The sequence below is a fragment of the Mustela putorius genome, unplaced genomic scaffold (assembly GCF_011764305.1).
Source record: "Mustela putorius furo isolate JIRA1106 unplaced genomic scaffold, ASM1176430v1.1 tig00000056_pilon_pilon_pilon, whole genome shotgun sequence".
NCBI classification, from domain to species: Eukaryota; Metazoa; Chordata; class Mammalia; order Carnivora; family Mustelidae; genus Mustela; species Mustela putorius.
In genome coordinates this window covers 440,627-450,085 of record NW_025421263.1, presented here as the reverse complement: position 1 = coordinate 450,085, position 9,459 = coordinate 440,627, and the positions used below count along the sequence as shown (strand labels likewise).

The 9,459-nt window shown below is 38.7% G+C and overlaps 1 non-coding gene across 1 annotated transcript; it reads left to right on the top strand.

Annotated features, from left to right (window-relative positions):
- The first annotated feature begins 5,484 nt into the window (after nucleotides 1-5,484).
- On the top strand, nucleotides 5,485-5,591 carry LOC123394546. Its single transcript, XR_006609355.1, has one exon. It is a non-coding gene; the product is annotated as a U6 spliceosomal RNA (small nuclear RNA).
- The last annotated feature ends 3,868 nt before the right edge of the window (nucleotides 5,592-9,459 follow it).

The window sequence follows — 9,459 nt, the reverse complement described above, 5'->3', positions numbered from 1 at the left end:
TGAGCAGCTTCCAGTCTTTTCTGAATTAACTCGATAGCTGCTTGGGCTTGTCTGGACATATGACGGGGTGAATTGAGATCAGCATTTCCTTTGAGCGTTTCAAATAAAGGATGTAATTCTTGGTTTGTAAGCTTTAAATAAGGCCTAATCCAATTAATGTCTCCACTAGCTTTTGGAAGTCATTTAATGTTTTTAAATTATCTGTTCGTAGGGTTACCTTTAAAGGTTTAACTTTAGTATCATCAAGTCTAGTGCCCAGATAGTCCTTGATAGATATTTTTTGGATTTTTTCTGGTGCTATGTGTAACTCTCAAGGGCCTCAGCTCCCTCCTGAATAACTGACTCACATCTCGGCTTATGTCCCCCAAGGCATCCTCTGACCAGAGTCCATATAGCTAATATTCTGGGCGGCAATGGTTTGCTTTTATTTCTTTTCTTAAGATCCTCTCCTAAATGGTCCCATTGCAGAATATTTAACAAACCCTCATCCAAAAACCAAGGTGCAACGGTTTCCACCGTAGTTAGAAATGCTCTGGCGGTTTTTGATTTCAGAGGTGCACCGTTGGCTTTGAGAAGGTCCTTTAAAGAACCCTCCAATCTAGATTTTGATAATTCAGAACCCATCTGGCCGCTTAGGCTAATTTCACAAGCTATAAGAAAATCCCGGCTCTATGGCCGCCCCGCTTCTTGTTGCGGTCTTGTACAAGATTCCCACCACTTTGATCGTGGTCCCTTCACCGCTTACCTGCGGTTTTTCTCCTTGCAAGGTTTACTACTCGTTAACGATTCCCGGGTCTCGGCACCATTTGTCGCCCTCAGCCCGCAAGAACGACAATGAGCCTGGTATGGTGTTAATGCTTCATTTGTTTATTTTGTCAACTTCCTTAGCTTATATGCGGTGACCAATAAGGGACCAAGCAATGGGAAGAGCCAATGAGAGTCCTGTTACTCTGCTGATTAAATTTGAAACAGCCAATGACTATGTCTTCCTCTAGGCGGGCTTCGCCAGAACGTTCGTTGTTTACTTGCAGTGTATTTTGCTGGCAGTGAGCCAAGCACCATCTTGTAATGGTGGGGACACAGATAAGGAGATCCTTAACTAAGAAGATAGTAAAAAAATAAAAATAAAAAAAATAATAAAAAGTAGCAAAAATGTGTAGATGTCTACCCCAAAAATGAAGGATCAAGGAAAATGTTCTCAGGAGTGAGTACCAGGTATGAGAATGGTTGGCAGGAATCTTGAATTCAAGAGAATGTGATAATGCTAGTCCTGTATTAATGAGGGGGTGAGGCTTTGGGACTGTGAAGAACAGAAGCTTGGAATACTCTGAAAATAGGAACAGGATAGGAATTCTCTTGGTTTTTGTTGTTTCAATGTCTTAAGAGGATATGAAAATATACTGGACCCCAAATTGTGGTATGCTACAAAGCTATTCCTAGTGTTTCATATTTTAAAGGGAAGTGCAGAGATTACAGTCAAGATTACAAAGTAAAGAGGAAGTATGGTCTTTGAAGTCAGACAGGTGGCCCCAGTTAACAGTCCACCTCCAACATTTCCTTAACTTCAGACACTCAGTTTGATTTTACATAAAAATAGAAGCTGCCATTTATCTTGTGAGGTTGTGGGTAGAGTCAAATGAAGCAGATGTATAGAGTCTAGGATAGTGTCTGGCATATAATAGATCCTCAGTAACTGCCAGGCATCATTATTTCTCTTGTTTTTACTTTAGTTGCTCCACAGTGGGACAAATATACCTACTGTCTTAAGAAATAAAAATATAAACTATAAAAATGCCTCATCTTTTCCACTTTTCTAGCCTTTGGAGAACTACTCAAATGATAAGAACTTGTGGTTAAAAAGAGGGAAAGAGAGTGTTGCCTGGGTGGCTCAGTCTGTTACACGTCTGCCTTTGGCTAAGGTCATGATCCCAAGATCCTGGGATCCATCCCAGCATTGGGCTCCCTGCTCAGCAGGAGGCCTGCTTCCCCCTCTCTTCTGCCTACCCCACCCCCCACCCCCACTCATGCTCTCTCTCATGCTCACTCCCAAATAAATAAAATCTTAAAAAAAAATCCATCTCCTTAACAGAGAGAGAGAGAGAGAGAGAGAATGACAATGTTACATAATCTATGGCTTTCCTGAGAAGCATAAGGAGCTATTTTGTCTCTTCCCATTTGCTTAGTGATAAATAGATTCATTGTTTATCTATTTTATTAGGGAGAAAATGGGAAGTGTGGGTAATTGTTTTTCTTGTGTGTGTAATTCAATTTTTGTAAAGTGCTGATCATGGTCAATTCTAAATACCTTTAATTTTGAAAGATTCTATTTTCTTCTGGAATCCTCTTGTGCCCACAAAGTTAGTAATGGAGTATCATTTCAATAACATCCTAACAAATAAAACAATAACATCTTATAACAAATAAAATACATGGACTTTGAAATAAATATACATCTGGTATGAAGAATGATTCAACTGAAAGTACACATTGGTTTTCCTAACAGATAAGACTTTCAGAAGATATGTATTTTTAGTTTAGCCATAAAATTTTGGCTAGATTCACGTCAGAAATCTGAAAGGGCAAAGACCAACATGATTATACACATGTTTAGAATTTTGAGGAAAAACACATTATGTACCAGGTAGTAAAATTGTTCCATGATGTTAAGGAGAAACAATAAAATTGTTCCGTGAAGAATCTGAGTGCTGCCAGGTTCAGAGTGACTAGACTGAGGCTTTATTTCTTAAACATTTAACTGAGCTGGATGGTGGTCTATGACACCCAGCTCTATGAGCCAGATTTTCTAATAAAACCAAATGTAGAAAGCATCTATCTTACAAATATATTTTTTAATTTCTTCTGATAAAAATAATGGAGATTATTTAATGCAATAGACATAATGTTTGCTTTGAGAGATTAGAAAACCTCCTACTTTATAAACCATTTTATATTGGTTATTTACTGTTAATAGATATCTAGATATATGATTTTACCTGTTGTATTTAAACTAAGGAAGTAATAAACTTATTGAATACCTATTATGTATTCAAATAATTCAAGTTAATATCCAAAACCATGAAACGATCAAAGCTGTTTTTCTTAATCTGTCCAGAATTTCAATGCTAAATTCACTTTAAAAGTAATAAATATAGGGACACCTGGGTGACTCAGTCAGTTAAACGTCTGCCTTCAGCTCAGGTCATGATCCTGGGGTCCCAGGATCAAGCCCTTCATCAAGCTTCCTGCTCAGTGGAGATTCAGCTTCTCTCTCTCCCTCTGACCTCCACTCGTGCTTGTTCTCTCTCTCTCTAGTGCTCTCTCTTTCTCTCTCAAATAAATAAATAAAATCTTTAAAAATAAATATAAGGTAACTTGCTGATTATTCAAAATAGCATAGACTCATAAGAACTATGTTCTGTTCCCCTAGCTGCACTCTATATGTGTGGTATGTTCAGAAGTGTTAAGAGGAATGAAGTCATGTGGCTGATGTCAGAAGGTGAGGTATGTGCTGTAGTAAAAGATAAATGCTCTAAGGTGTGTCTCATTACCAACTTCCTATTCCCCTGAAAGTGGTCTTCATCCTGCTTTCCTTCCTGGCTTGCCTGACTTTTGGCCTTTCCAAATGCCTGCCTTCTCATAGGCTCTGGAGTGGGGCCTGAGGCTGTACCTTGCCTTGAGTCCAAGTGTTTAGAGAAGGTGTGATTTTATCCTTTTGTGGTGCTAGAGCCCAGCTTGCCTTCTCTGTCTGAGAGGAGGGAAGAATCATCTCGCTTTTATTTATTTTTGATAATTTTGTACACAGAGAGGATCAAATCTAGCTGGGCATTCAGGCAAGTCACAGACCAATATATTATAGCAAGGGAGTGAAGGAGCACCTGAGTGGCATAGTCAGTTGAGATTCTGACTCTTGGTTTTGGCTAGGGTCATGATATTGGGGTTGTGGGATGAGCCCTGAGTGGGGCTCTGTGCTGAGAGCAGGGTCTGCTCGGGACTCTCTCCCTCTCCCTCTGCCCCTTCCACTACCTCTAAAATAAATGAACAAATCTCAAAAATAAATAAATAAATAAATAAATAAAGATGATGACACCATCAAGATGGCATCATCTGTTGTTCCTAACTTCAGTCCCCCTCACAAGAAGACCCTAGACAATTCATGGACAGAACCCCATTGAGAAAATCCTCAAATCCAAGGGGAAGGCTGACAACAGAGACTAAGAAGAGAGCATTAGGTGTGGAAGGGGAGCTGCTACACTCCGATGGTGTTTTCCCTCCCCCAGGCCAACACTGAGCCACATCAAGATCCCCCTGGGCCTACAGTTTCTCCAGTGGGAGAGAATCTAGGTGAACAACAAGCTCCCCTGGCATTAGGGGATGCTTCCCAAGTGGCCCCCTTAGATCTTGCCTCCTGGAGACACTCAGATGGGAGATAGGGAGAAGGAGGCGGGACTCACCGCAGCCAGGTCTGAGTGGATTGCCTTCTTCCTGAGAGCCCCAGCACTCAGGTCTGGGTGGATTGCCTTCTTCCTGGCAGCGTGCGTGAGCAGAGATCCCAGCGAGTGGCTCTACAGATGTGGCCCTATCTGGCAGGAAGTTCAGCTGACAGTCCAGCTTGGATCCCCAGCCGGCTAATCTAACTGGCTGCAGCAGGGCAGGAAAGCAAATCTGTAGCCCTGCTTCTAGTTCCTCCTAACCAGTAAGCCCGACCAGAGAATCAGGCCTGATATAATTAGTAAAGTCATTAACTAGTTAGTAAACTATATTAAAATATATATGGGATGGAATATTCAGCCACCAAAAAGAAAAACATTCTACCACTTACAACAACATGCATAAACCTTGAGGGCATTATATGAAGTGACCTAAGTCAGAGAGAAAAAGCAAATCCTATATAATTTCACTTATACGTGGAATGTGAAACAACAGATATTATAGAAAAGAGAACAGTTTGTTGATTGCTGATTGCCAGGGGTGGAGGGTGGAGTGGGATGGGGGAAATGGGTGAAGATGGTCAAAGGCTATACATTTCAATTTATAAGATTTTGGAAAGGTCTGGGGATCTAATGTATTATACAGTAAGTCTAGGTAACCATATTGTATCATACATTAGAAAGTTGCCAGAAGAGCAAATCTTCAAAGTTCTTAACACACACGCACACATTCACACACACAAACAATCACAAGTGCAGGGAGTGATGGATGTGTTAACTAATCTTATTGTAATCATTTCACAATATATATGAAATTATCACACTGTACACACATAACATTGCTGCTGCTTGCCTGAGCTGGTCTCCACAGCACGTTGTAATAAACCCACATGGAGCGAAATCCTCTTTGGCCGGGCATCCCCTCTGCCTGAGAGAGTTAAATCTTAGTTAAATCTTTTCCTAAATATTTTATTATTTTTGATGCTATTGTGAATTAGATTGTTTTCTTTATTTTTTCAGATAGTTTATCATTAGAGTGTTAAAATGCTCCTGTCTTGTGCTTACTTTGGCAGCACATATACTAATATTAGAATGATGCATAGAAGATTAGCGTGATTACTGAACAAGGATGACATGAAAAACTGGGAAGCATTCCATATTAAAAAAACCGAATCCTCTTATCTCTGCTTTCACATTTTAAAAAAACTGAAGTGCTCACCTCAAATTATAATTACCTTAAATTCATACATATTTTAAATTAGTCATATATTTTTTTTTAAGAAAAGGAAGAAGTATGTCAAAAACTTTAGGGATTATTATTGTCATGATTAAATCTATAATGTTTATAAAATGTTAGCACAATTAAAAAAAAAAAAAAAAAAAAAACCGAATCCTCGCCAGCATCTGTCATTTCCTGATAAACAAGTCAGGAAATGACAGATGCTGGCGAGGATGCAGAGAAAGGGGAACCCTCCTACACTGTTGGTGGGAATGCAAGCTGGTGCAGCCACTCTGGAAAACAGCATGGAGGTTCCTCAAAATGTTGAAAATAGAACTGCCCTATGACCCAGCAATTGCACTATTGGGTATTTACCCTAAAGATACAAATGTAGTGATCCAAATGTTTATAGCAGCAATGTCCACAATAGCCAAACTATGGAAAGAACCTAGATGTCCATCAACAGATGAATGGATCAAGAAGATGTGGTATATATACACAATGGAATACTATGCAGCCATCAAAAGAAATGAAATATTGCCATTTGCGACAACATGGATGGAACTAGAGCGTATCATGCTTAGCGAAATAAGTCAAGCAGAGAAAGACAACTATCATATATTCTCCCTGATATGAGGAAGTGGTGATGCAACATGGGGGCTTAAGTGGGTAGGAAAAGAATAAATGAAAGAAGATGGGATTGGGAGGGAGACAAACCATAAGTGACTCTTAATCTCACAAAACAAACTGAGGGTTGCTGGGGGGAGGGGGTTTGGGAGAAGGGGGTGGGATTATGGACATTGGGGAGGGTATGTGCTTTGGTGAGTGCTGTGAAGTGTGTAAACCTGGTGATTCACAGACCTGTACCCCTGGGGATAAAAATATATGTTTATAAAAAATAAAAAATTAAAAAAATACCTAAAAAATGGGTATAAAAAAAAACGAAACAAAACAAAATTATTGTCTCTTATATATTGATCTTGTATTTGGCAGTTTTACTAAATTTGTTTATTCAAAATTTTTTGTGTGAAGATTTAGGATTTTTTTACATGTAAGTTCATGTTATCCAAAAAAAGAAAATTTTACTTCTTCCTTTTCTTTTCTTTTCTTTTTTTTTTTTGGAGTCTTTTATTTATTTGTGCTCCTTGTTGCTCTGGCTAGGATATCCAGTACTATGTCAAATGAGAGTAGTGAAAGTGGACACACTTGTCTTGTTTCAGATCTTTAAGGGGAAAACTTTCAAACTTTTTTGATTGAATATGAGATTAGCTCTGGGCTTGCAATATGTGGTTTTTTTTAAAATGCATTTTTTAAATTATTTTTAAATTTTTTTAATAAACATATAATGTGTTTTTATCCCTAGGGGTATAGGTCTGTGAATCACCAGGTTTACACATTTCACAGAAATCACCATAGCACATACCCTCCCCAATGTCCATACCCCCACCATCCTCTCCAAAGACACCTACCCCCAGCAACCCTCAGTCTGTTTTGTGAGATTCAGTCTTTTATGGTTTGTCTCCCTCCCAATCCCATCTTCTTTTATTTTTCTTTTCATACCCCCCAAACCGCCTATGTTGCATCTCCACTTCATCATATCAGGGAGATCATATGATAGTTGTCTTTCTCAGATTGATTTATTTTGCCAAGCATAATACCCTCTAGTTCCATCCATGTCATCACAAATAGCAGGATTTCATTTCTTTTGATGGCTGCATAGTATTCCATTGTACATATATACCACATCTTATTTTTTGATTCATCTGTTGAAGGACATTTAGGTTCTTTCCATAGTTTAACTGTTGTGGACATTGCTGCTATAAACATTTGGGTGTAGGTGCCCCTTCAGAATGCCACATTTGTATCTTTAGGGTATATACCCATAATACAATCACTGGGTCATAGGGTAGTTCTATTTTCAGCTTTTTGAGGAACCTCCACGCTGTTTTCCAGAGTGGTTGCCCCAATTGCATTCCCACCAACAGTGTAGGAGGGTTGCCCTTTCTCCACATCCTCACCAGCATCTGTCATTGACTGACTTGTTCATTTTGGCCATTCTGAAAGGTGTGAGGTGGTATCTTATTCTGGTTTTGATTTGTATTTCCCTGATGCTGAGTGATGTGGAGCATTTTTTAATGTGTCTGTTGGCCATTTGGATGTGTTCTTTGCAGAAATGTCTGTTCATGTCCTCTGCCCATTTCTTCATTCGATTATTTGTTCTTAGGGTGTTGAGTTTGATAAGCTCTTTATAGATTTTGGATACTGGCCCCTTATCTGGTATGTCATTTGCAAATATCTTCTCCCATTCTGACAGTTATCTTTTGGCTTTGTTAACTGTTTCCTTTGCTGTGCAAAACTTTTTGATCTGATGAAATCTCAATAGCTCATTTTTGCCCTTGCTTCCCTTGCCTTTGGCAATGTTCCTAGGAAGAAGTTGCTGCTGCTGGGGTCAAAGAGGTTGCTACCTGTTCTCTCCTCAAGGATTTTGATGGATTCTTTTCTCACATTATGCTTCTTCATCCATTTCCAGTCTATTTTCATGTATGATGTAAGGAAATGGTCCAATTTCATTTTTCTGCATGTGGCTGTCCAATTTTCCCAACACCATTTGTCGAAGAGGCTGCCTTTTTTCCATTGGACATTCCTTCATGCTTTGTTGATTACTTGACCATAGAGTTGAGGGTGTATTTCTGGGCTCTCTATTCTGTTCCATTGATCTATGTCTGTTTTTGTGACAGTTCCCTACTATCTTGATGATGACAACTTTGTAATAGAGCTTGAAGTCTGGAATTGTGGTGCCAACAACTTTGGCTTTCTTTTTCAATATTCCTCTGGCTATTCGAGGTATTTCCTGGTTCCATATAAATTTTAGGATTATTTGTCCCATTTCTTTGAAAAAAATGGATGGGATTTTGATAGGGATTGCATTAAATGTGTAGATTGCTTTAGGTAGCATAGACATTTTCACAATATTTGTTCTTCCAATACAGGGGCATGGAACATATTTCAATTTCTTTGTGTCTTCTTCAATTTCTTTCATGAGTACTTTAGAGCTTTCTGAGTATAGATTCTTTGTCTCCTGGTTAGGTTTATTCCTAGGTATCTTAGGGTTTGGGGTGCAATTGTAAATGGGATTCACTCATTAATTTCTATTTCTTCTGTCTTTTTGGTATAAAAAAATGCAACCAATTTCTGTGCATTGATTTTATATCCCGACACTTTACAGAATTCCTATACAAGTTAGAGTAGATTTGGAGTGGAGTCCTTTAAGTTTTCCACATACAGTATCATATCATCTGCAAACAGTGATAGTTTGACTTCTCTTTTGCCAATTTGGCAAAATTTGGATGCCTTTAATTTCTTTTTGTTGTCTGATTGCTGAGGCTAGGACTTCTAGTACGATGTTGAATAGCAGTGGTGATAACGGACATCCCTGCCATGTTTCTGACCTCAGCAGAAAAGTATTCAGTTTTTGTCCATTGAGAATGGTATTTGCAGTGGGTTTTTCATAGATGGCTTTCATAATATTGGTAATATGTGCCCTCTATTCCTACACTTTGAAGAGTTTTAATCAGGAAGGGATACTGCACTTTGTCAAATGCTTTTTCAGCATCTATGGAGAGTATCATATGGTTCTTGTTCTTTCTTTTATTAATGTGTTGTATCACATTGACTGATTTGCAGATGTTGAACCAACCTTGTAGCCCTGGAATAAATCCCACTTGGTCGTGGTGAATAATCCTTTTAATGTACTGTTGAATCCTATTGGCTAGTATTTTGGTGATAATTTTCAAATCTGTGTTCATCAGGGAT